Source organism: Aotus nancymaae, unplaced genomic scaffold (genome assembly GCF_030222135.1).
Source record: "Aotus nancymaae isolate 86718 unplaced genomic scaffold, 86718_ANA_hifiasm-v0.15.2.pri h1tg000007l, whole genome shotgun sequence".
NCBI lineage: Eukaryota > Metazoa > Chordata > Mammalia > Primates > Aotidae > Aotus > Aotus nancymaae.
Window position 1 is genome coordinate 58,843,807 of NW_026988418.1, and position 9,620 is coordinate 58,853,426.

Here is a 9,620-nt window from a genome sequence, read left to right on the forward strand (position 1 = left end):
TGTGCAGTGTGCGCGAAGTTTAAAAAAGAAAGTTCAGGCCGTATCCATGCTAAATTGTTATAGTAATAATACTTTATTATTATGAATGTGACATTTATTTTAATAAACACAACTACCAATTATTGAATGTTTCTACTGTGCCAGGCCATTTAACCATGAGGTTAGGAGAGACTGCATGCTTTGCTTTGCCTCAGGTCACACAGTATACATAGGAAGTGGTATGGGTCTGCCTGACTTCAAAAGCATGGCCTTAACCACTGTGCTACAAAGCTGTCTAATAATTGACTCTTGAACTTTTTATTTCAAAATAGTTGTAGATTGACTGAAATATTGCAAAGATGATACAGAAAGTTTTCATAAACTCTTCATCCAGCTTCCTCTAATGTTAACATCTTACATAATCATGGTACATTTATCAAAACTAAGAGATTAATGCTGGCACAATACTATTAACTAAACTTCAGATTTTGTTCAGATTTCACCTGTTTTTTCACGAGAATGTTCTTTATCTGTTCCTGGATTCAGTCCAACATGCCATTGTCTAGCAATTTTTAGAGACTTATTACTTGAGAAACTTGAATGTGGGCAGCGTGAAGTCCTGCTGATACAAAGAGGATGAAAACACCGTACAGTCCTTGAGATGCCTGTGACAGGAAATAGGCCCAGGAGCAAAGGGGTCTTCCCGGGACAGAGGGAAGCTCAGGGTGTTCTAAGGGCCAAAGCAAAGTGGAAAGACAGGCAAGCCTTGGAGTTTGAGTAGGTGTCCTGGCAGCCATGCAGGGGGACCCGTGTGAATAGATACTGAAAGTCACTGAGTTTCAGCAGAGGGAAAGGCTGGAGGGTGATGGTGGTTAGGGAGAAGCAATAGGAAGAGACTAGTCAGGAGACACCAAGAACTGAGATGTTACCCATCAGTTCCGGGGATTAATGAGGCTCTCTTCCAGGGTGCCAACATAGTGCGTTGTTTGTATTGGAATCTTCTGGCTGGAGTGTGTAGGCTAAACGCTTGTCTTTTGATAATAAACCTAATTGTTTGTATAAGACTTCCAATGTCACTTGATCATTCAGTCATGTACCACATAGCGATGTTTTGGTCAATGATGAGCCACACAAATGATGATGGTCCCATAAGATTATGAGGGAGCATATGTAGAAATCTGATATATGGGACTTGATATGGGCATTGCAGATCAAGCAGGGTAATGACTGATATTCAGCAATTGTGCTGGGATATTTGGTTTTCCACTTGAAAAAATATATAAATAAAAACATATATACCATCTACGTTTGTGTAAGTACACTCTGTGATGTTTGCTCAAGGACTAAATTGCTTCATTACACATATCTCAGAATGTATACCTCATGTTAAGTGACATATGACTGTACTTATATATGGGGGGCAGTGTAAGATAGCAAAATAGCACAGGCTCTGAAGAGAAACCGCCTAGGCTGAAATTCCCCCGGACTCCACCTTTTCCCACTGTGTGACTTGGGGAGTTACTTACCTCTCCATGCCTTGCGTTTTCCCATTTCTAAAATGGGAATAACACCACTACCCATCCCACAGTGTTGAAAGGATGAAATGAAATGGTGACGGCAGGCACTTAGCACAGTGCCTGCACACAGTAAACAGTCAATGCACATCAGCTATTATTGTACAAGTATGTATCTATTTCAAGCCATGCTTGTATTTAGTAGACGAAAGCCAAGATACCTCAACAACCTGAATAACATTTTCTAAGAGCTTCCATGTATATAGTCTCATTATACCTTCAGCATGGTTATTGTACCTGTTTTATAGACAAGGAAAGTAGAACATAGCAAAGTTAAATGACAAACCTGCAATCAAGGAAAAGAGCCAAGTCTTATTTAAATTCCGAGATTTTTTATGCCACTACTGGAACATTGACCAAGGTTCATTAACATTAAGGAACAGTTAGAAAAATAATGAACTGTCTGTTCTTTGGGTCCTATCTAGAAGATTAGCCTTTATCAGCAGTTTTGCTGTGTAAAATATTTTATGAGTCTGCCTCACTGTGGTGAAATGTCAGACTTGTGAACATTTGAGCAACCTGCAAATGCAGACTGCTTTCACCTTCGGAGGGCCAAAGATCCCCGAGGGTCTGACAAATTGTTAGTTGTCATAAACACAGCTCACAGATTTGGGCCTTGGAGATGAGTCTTAGGGGTTGAGCAGATCAGAATCAATTCCCTGTGTAACTTTGGGTGAATTGCTTAACCTTTAGGATCCTTGGTTTATTCATCTGGGAAATGGGGATTCTAATACTGATCTCTTAGGGCCGTAGGGAGGTATACAAGACATATACATTGTACAGACCCTGGCACTCAGACAGTGTTCATTAAGTGGGAGTCATGCCTTCCTAGTCCATCCCTTTCTCATACTTGTAAATTATCTTTGATAAAGGGCATGAAATAGCATAGATGTACAAGGAACTCAAAATATAATTTTTCAGAGGTGTTAAATATAAGGAAGGAAGATGCTTTAAAAATTAGTTTTTGGGCAGATAATAAAACTAAGATGTGTTTTTCTCCATTAAAAACTCTGAGAAGTAAGGATCAGCAATTGGATACTGTAGTTCTCACTTTAAATACATTTGAATTTTATTGTGCTAATGAGGGCTGACATTTTGATGGCATTGGTGACTTCAAGTGTCTCCAGCGGCCTGGTGTCATTGTGGAGGACAGTGTTAGACTGCTATGCTGGACAGACCTTATCAGAAAGGGAGTCCTGACCACAGCAGGCCTCAGCTGACATGTATATGGGGCCCAGAGGTGAATACCATGTCACCTGTATGTCTAAAATGTGTTCGGGATATTTCTCTCAGTGAGGTTTCAAACATATTTATGTGTGCATGTATATAGATATATGTGAGCATATATATATCTGTGCGTGTATATATGCATATGAAAGGAAAATACATATGAAATAAATATGTAAAAGAAATAAAACAAATATGTGTATGAAAGAAAACAGCTGGCAAATATGGCAAGACAACTAGTCACCAAATTTATATGAAGGATCTTGTACACACACCTGTGAGCTGTCGTACCTTCCAAGCTGAATTCTCAAAGTGACAAGTCTTAGAAACACCGCTCCTTTTTGTTAAGTGAGCTCCCATTTCCAGCTACTGTGACAAAGCTGCTGTTGATCAATATTTGAACAAGCTCCTGTGCAGGCAGGGACACACCGAGGGGCACAGGTGCAGGATGTGCATGTGTCCCCTTCCCATGGCCTCTCTAACTGTACCCAGAATAAACTGCCCAATAGTGACATTCATTGGAGAACAGGCCAGTGTGGCTGAGGTGACATTAGCCAGCCAATCCTTGCCAAGACGTGTTGTCTGTGCTCCATAGACTCTGGGCTAGCTGGTGGTTACTAGTCACTCACTAGCACATTTATAGCTGCACACTGAAGTGGCAGGAGCGGGCAGGACAATGTTTCATTTACCTGCAGGGACTGGCCACTCTCAGTTGCCTTTCTTTTAATATTTAAAATGAATTTCAGATCTGTTCCCAGCAATGGATGAACGTGGTCCTCATCCTGCATGGGCGTTATGCTCTCACGTATGTTCCCATTTCATGAGCGTTCACCTTTCCATGCCAGACATGTATTTCTCTATGCTGACCTTCATAGTGGGAGCGGGCATCTGAAGACCCATATTCCAATTGTTTTTGTCTCTAGCCAACTAAAACTCATAGAAAACTCATTTACCTTGTTTTCATCTGTTTTTATATCCATTAAATAGATACTATTATTCCTGTTCCATTTACCCCCTAAGAATGTGGTAGAGATAAAGGAGAATCACACATAGTAAAGTAGCTTAAAAATTTAGAGGCAGCAGAAATGAAGGTGGTGGTACAGTTGTAACGGGGAAGATCAATTGCTTTGAATTCCACTTCTGCAGAATTCCTATTTAGAGGAAGCAGCACCAAAGTGTACCTTTCCCCTGTTATGAACAAAGGATTTGTTAAATAATTGAATGATGTGAAATAATATATGAGGAATATGGTTAACCTACTTATGAGAATGGTAGGGCTTCATAAACTTAGTCATTTACAAATTAAAAATTCATGAGTCATTCTTCTGTGTTCTCCACAGGAAGTAACAGAATACTTTGACATAGCAACATTTAGCCGTGAAAATCAGAATATAGCACTAAAAGGGAACTTTCAGTTCATCTAACCCGAAATTCTCATTTTACCAATGATGAGACTGACTTTCAAGGATAAATAACTCGTCCAAGTTTTCTCAATCTGCTGGAAAAACAAAAATTAACCCAACATGCAGTATCTGCCACCATTCCAGGCCGATCCCTTTGGTGGCCTGATTAGACAAGCTTTTCAGTTCTGAAGGACTAATTCCTGTTTCCTTGCAATGACCTTCTACAGAAACACAGACTCACCAGTTAAGAAAACTTGAATATTGCCTCCCTTTCTCCCTTGACCAACAGTGGATCCAGATTTTATGGGGGGCCTGAGCTTTTTAAATTTGAGGTTTCCTCTGTCAGAAAAAAATATATATATATATAAGTTAACAATTAGCTACAAATATGAAGATTTATTTGTTTCATTTTATTTTTTTAGAGACAGGATCTCCTTCTGTCTCCCAGGTTGGAGTGCAGTAGCACAATCAGAGCTCACTGCAGCTTCAAACTCCTGGACTCAAGGGATCCTCCCACTTCAGCCTCCCAAGTAGCTGGGTTCACAGGCACATGCCACCATGCTCTGCTAATTTTACCTTTTTTTTTTTTTATTGTAGAGACAGGGTCTTGCTATGTTGCCCAGGCTGATCTTCAACTCCTGGCCTCAAGCAATCCTCCTGCCTCAGCCTCCCAAAGTGCTGGGATTGCAAGTGTTGAACCACCATGCCTGGCCTACTTATTTAGATTGAAAGAAGAATCACAAGAAATTAAAAACGTTAAAGTTGATAGATACCACAAATATCACAAATCCTGAAAAATAACGAAATATTTTTATTAATTGCCTGGCACAACTCCAAAATCCTTTTTAAAAAACATCTTTGGTTTGCAGACTCTTTGATTACTTCTTCATTATAATTTTGAGATATCACTACCTAAGGAGAAGAGAAAGATAATCTAACATTTTCTCTGGAATGGTTGATCAGTTTTTAAAAAATTACTGATATTCTAAAAAATTGTCATTTAGCTTCCCAACCTGTTATTGGGAATGTCATGAAAATTTTTATGATTGCATTCAAATTTGAAAAAGCATCAGTCTTTTCTGTCATATCTGAACTGTTCTATATATGTAGGTATCCAGGTTTATAGGGTATGTACTCTGCCATTCTGCTCAGAGTACCTGCCCTACAAACGTAGGAATTCTCATAAACTCTATTTCTCAAACCTCCCATTCAAAATAACAGCAAAAGGGGATGATGTTTTTGTAATTGTATACACTACATTTTCAGGCGTCTTTATGATAAGGGAGAACTTGTAGTCCGATGAGGTGTTGTGAGAACTGAATCATCCACTTACAACTTTCCACATCTGCTGTTTGAAAGAATTCTCCACATACAATCTTTGGTTTGATACATTTCAGACTTTATTTCTCCTCCACTTTCCATCTGTAACTGGTGTTGGGAGCTGAAGGACACATTCTTATTTCCCCATGACCTCCCACCCTGCATCTGATACCAAAAGGTGGGTGCGTCAGCACAGCGGGTGACAGGAGTGTTTCAGAAAGCCATTTGTGCTCCAGAACGGCTGGCAGGAACATAACTATGAGTAGAGGTGGCTGTGACCTACACAAAGATATCTTCATAAATCCAAACTAAACTTGTCCCTCATTCATCTTCCCCTTAACTGCATTCCAGAAATGCCTGCAGCCCCCTCCAATCCGCCCCACCCAAAGAGGTATGTGAGGGAGTGGGAATGCGAGTGAAAGAAGCAGCAATCTAAATTGCAATGAAAATATCTTATCAGCTTTGCAAATTTTACAATAACAGGTGACCATGTAAACACATTGGCAAGACTCCTCCAGGGCCTTGGAAGGGGCCAATGCAAGTGACAGGTCCTGAGGTTAAGCTTCATTGACCTCACGGTGAAAGGGAGGTCTCTAGTCCACGGAAGAGAAAGCGCTACAGCTCTCAACATTCTCGACAGAATGTGGCACGCAACCACAAGGGCAGAGTTGAGGCTGTTGTCTGGACAAACTGAGAAGCAAGAAGTCTCAGGTGCTTAGTCCAGGGCAGGTCAGTGGTTGCACTGGCAGGTTCCAGCAGAGGCAACTGCAATTGCGCGCCCTAGAGTAGACGCCCTGCTACATTGACCTGCCTGGGGGAGGGGACCCTGTGGTGCCAACTGGGTGTCATCGTGTCTTCCGTCCACTGCAGCTCATCCTTCATGGGACAAGACACCCATGAAAAACCAAGTCATCAATTCTGTAAAATGACATCACTAAAAAACAATCACCGTTACAATGTAAACATAATATTTGAATCTAAATTTAGACTATCGCATCCTAACAAATATTTATGTTCTGTACATGTCAACTAATACTAGAGACAGTCTCGTGACCAAAGAGAGAACATCTTATTAAAAGTAAAGTTCTCAGCCGAGTGTGGTGATTTACGCCTGTAATCCCAGCACTTTGGGAGGCCATGGTGGGCAGATCACCTGTGGTCGGGACTTCAAGACCAGCCTGTCTAACACAGTGAAACCTTATCTCTACTAAAAATACAAATATTTGCTGGGCATAGTGGTGCATGCCTGTAATCTCAGCTACTCAGGAGACTGAGGCAGAAGACTCGCTTTAGCCCAGGAGGTGGAGTTTGCGGTGAGCTGAGATGGCACCACTGCACTCCAGCCTGGGTGACAAAGTGAGATTCCGTCTCAAAAATTAATTAATTAATTAATATAAAAGTAAAATTTTCATGGTGGGTTCAGATCCCACACAGAGAGCCATTGTCCTGGGGTCCCATTTCCAATTTATCCTAATGGTCTGTTTTACGATATGAGCTTGAAGAAAACTAAAAAAAAAAAAAATTTGTAAGTATCCTGAAATGTGATTTTTTTATGAAGTCAGTTCGGTCTTTGACTCCCAATGGAACTCAGCCTCTTAGAGCAATGTGCCCCACCTGTGTCTGCTGCTTTTCATTGTTTTTTCAGCCTCCATATTTGCACTTCTGCCCTACTGCAACAGCCTTTTAATGAAGCTCTCGGAATCCGGGTCCCGCTCCCCTAATCCACCCTGTACTTTGTTGCCACTTAAATAATGCTCTGAACTGGCCCTGATTAGGTTCGCCTTCCCTCACCAGCTTCACTGGCTCTCCCCTGACCACTGAGGCTGGGGGTGGTGCTCGGGACGCTGTGGCCTTCCTGTAGCCTTGAGGGCAACACTGCCACAGTGAGGATGGCAGAGAGGAAAAATGGAAAGAACCTGAAACCTACTCAGTGAACCCTGGAGCTGCTCTACCTTGGGACCTCTTAGTGTGTGTAAAAGGACATTTTCCACATTGTTGGACCATTTTGATCAGAGTTTTCTGTAAATTGTAGCCAAAAGCATTGAAAATTACAGAGCTATTACGCTAACTCAGGCAGGAAGAAGGAGAGGATATACCATGTCCACTTGATATTTTTAGACATCACATAGAGATAGTACATAACGATGGAAGGGATACATGCAAAAAAGAAGCAGTTATGAAATCAATCCCTATGGAGCTAAAGTAGAGCTTTTCTCGGGCAAAAGGCGGGGTTTATGAGAATTGCTGCTGAGTAAAAAGCAAGAAGAACTCTGTAGAGGCTAGCTGTGGCTTTGGCCTTTGAGAACTTCTTTTGCTCTTCCTTTTTGCTCTGTTCCATGGGGAATCATTCCTTGTGATTCAGGTAAGACTGACCCTACATCCCCTGTCACAGGAGTGGGCCGGAGATGGAGGCCTGGCCAGCGGGACATGGCATCCCTCAAGCCACGGTGATCGGTTGAGAAATAGGCATATGGATTTTCACTACAATCTGATATAGTTAATATAGACCCTGGGAGAAAGAAAGGGTGCTCTTCTCTCCACCTCTGGGGTCATGGGTTGTAAGGTTTCTATCCAGAGGAGACAGACCTATGAAAGTAAAGCCAGCGTCAGAACTCAGAGGAAAGTTGCACTGAGAGGGGGAGGATAGAGCCCCTGAGTGCAGCCATGCCTAAGGCCAAAGTCTTCCTTTCGACTTTTGTCCTTGATGGGCGTAAGTCAGTTTGCATCGATTTTCTGTCAGTGGACGAGGGAGGCCCTGGATCTGCCATTGTGATCAGAGTGAGGCCACGTGGAGAAAATGTGCAGGAGAGAAACCATGAAGGCATCGTGAGGCCTGGTGCAGTAGTCACAGCCTGGCAAGTAACAAGCATAGGTGTGGAACTGATTTGACTTTTAATACCAGTTTATCTCCTTATCTACTTACCAGATTGATGAATCTGAGAAGGCCACCTACACATTCTGAGTTTCAGGTTTTCCATCTATAATATGGGAAGAGACTACTTGCCTTACAAGTTTGCTGTGAGAATTAAGACAACATATGTAAAATCCCTAGTACAGAAGCGGGCAGATAATGCTCCCTTAAGAGATGTTATTTCTCGGCACCATAGAAAATCAGTATCAAAGTTACTGCCATAAAAATATTAAAGTTTACTACAAATGTCCCTTGGATTTTCTTTTCTCCTTATCACCTTTTGCTTTCATCTCTTTCTCTGGCTATTTAATCCTAATAGTTTTCATCGAAAATAATAGCTCCCATTATTAGAACATGTACTTTGTGCTAGTGCTTACATACATTATCTCTAATCTTGACAGTAATGAATCAAAGCAGATAACAGCATTTTACAGGTTAGGAGATGTGTGTTCAGAGAGATTAGTGACTGGCTCACCCTGTTAGTGTAAGACAAAGCCAGGATAGCATTTTGATGCAACTGGTCGGGGAGGAGAAACCCCAGTGGCACTGTTTACTGTTGGAATTTTTCTTTCTCAGGAGAATTATGAAAGACACACCATTGTTTTAAATTTCAAACCACAGTTACCTGTGTAACTAAAGAACCTGTAAGTCCCTCAATAGGAAAAAGTGGAAACTGACCCAGAGGATGCCAGACAGAAGGATATATCCAGTTGCAGTTCTTACCAGCATACAGGTAAGATAATGTTCTTGAACTTCACATAGGTTAATTTAAAATTGAGATTTTTTAATGAAATTAATTTCAATTAAATTTTAAAAAATACTTTTAGACTTATGGAGGTAGAGGATGAGATTCAAGCTAAATGGACTTTTCTTTCATTATTATAAAAATCTACAAAGTGCAAATATCTACCATTATCTTCACCATCCGTTTTCTCCACTTCCCATTGCAAACTTTTTTTTTTTTTTAAATATAGGTGATCCACTTCTGATCTGCTTCACTATCTTCATTAGGTCATAATGAAACTATTTTTGTTCCTATGGAAACACAAAAGTTGCAAAGACATATCTGAGGATGTTGGTTGCAATCTGTTTATAATAGCAAAAATGTGTCTGCCTTTATTGCTGATGTCCAGTAATAAGAGGCGTGTTTCCCTAAGTGGAATGCTTTTTATAGGTACTAACGTAAGGTACTATTGACAATATATT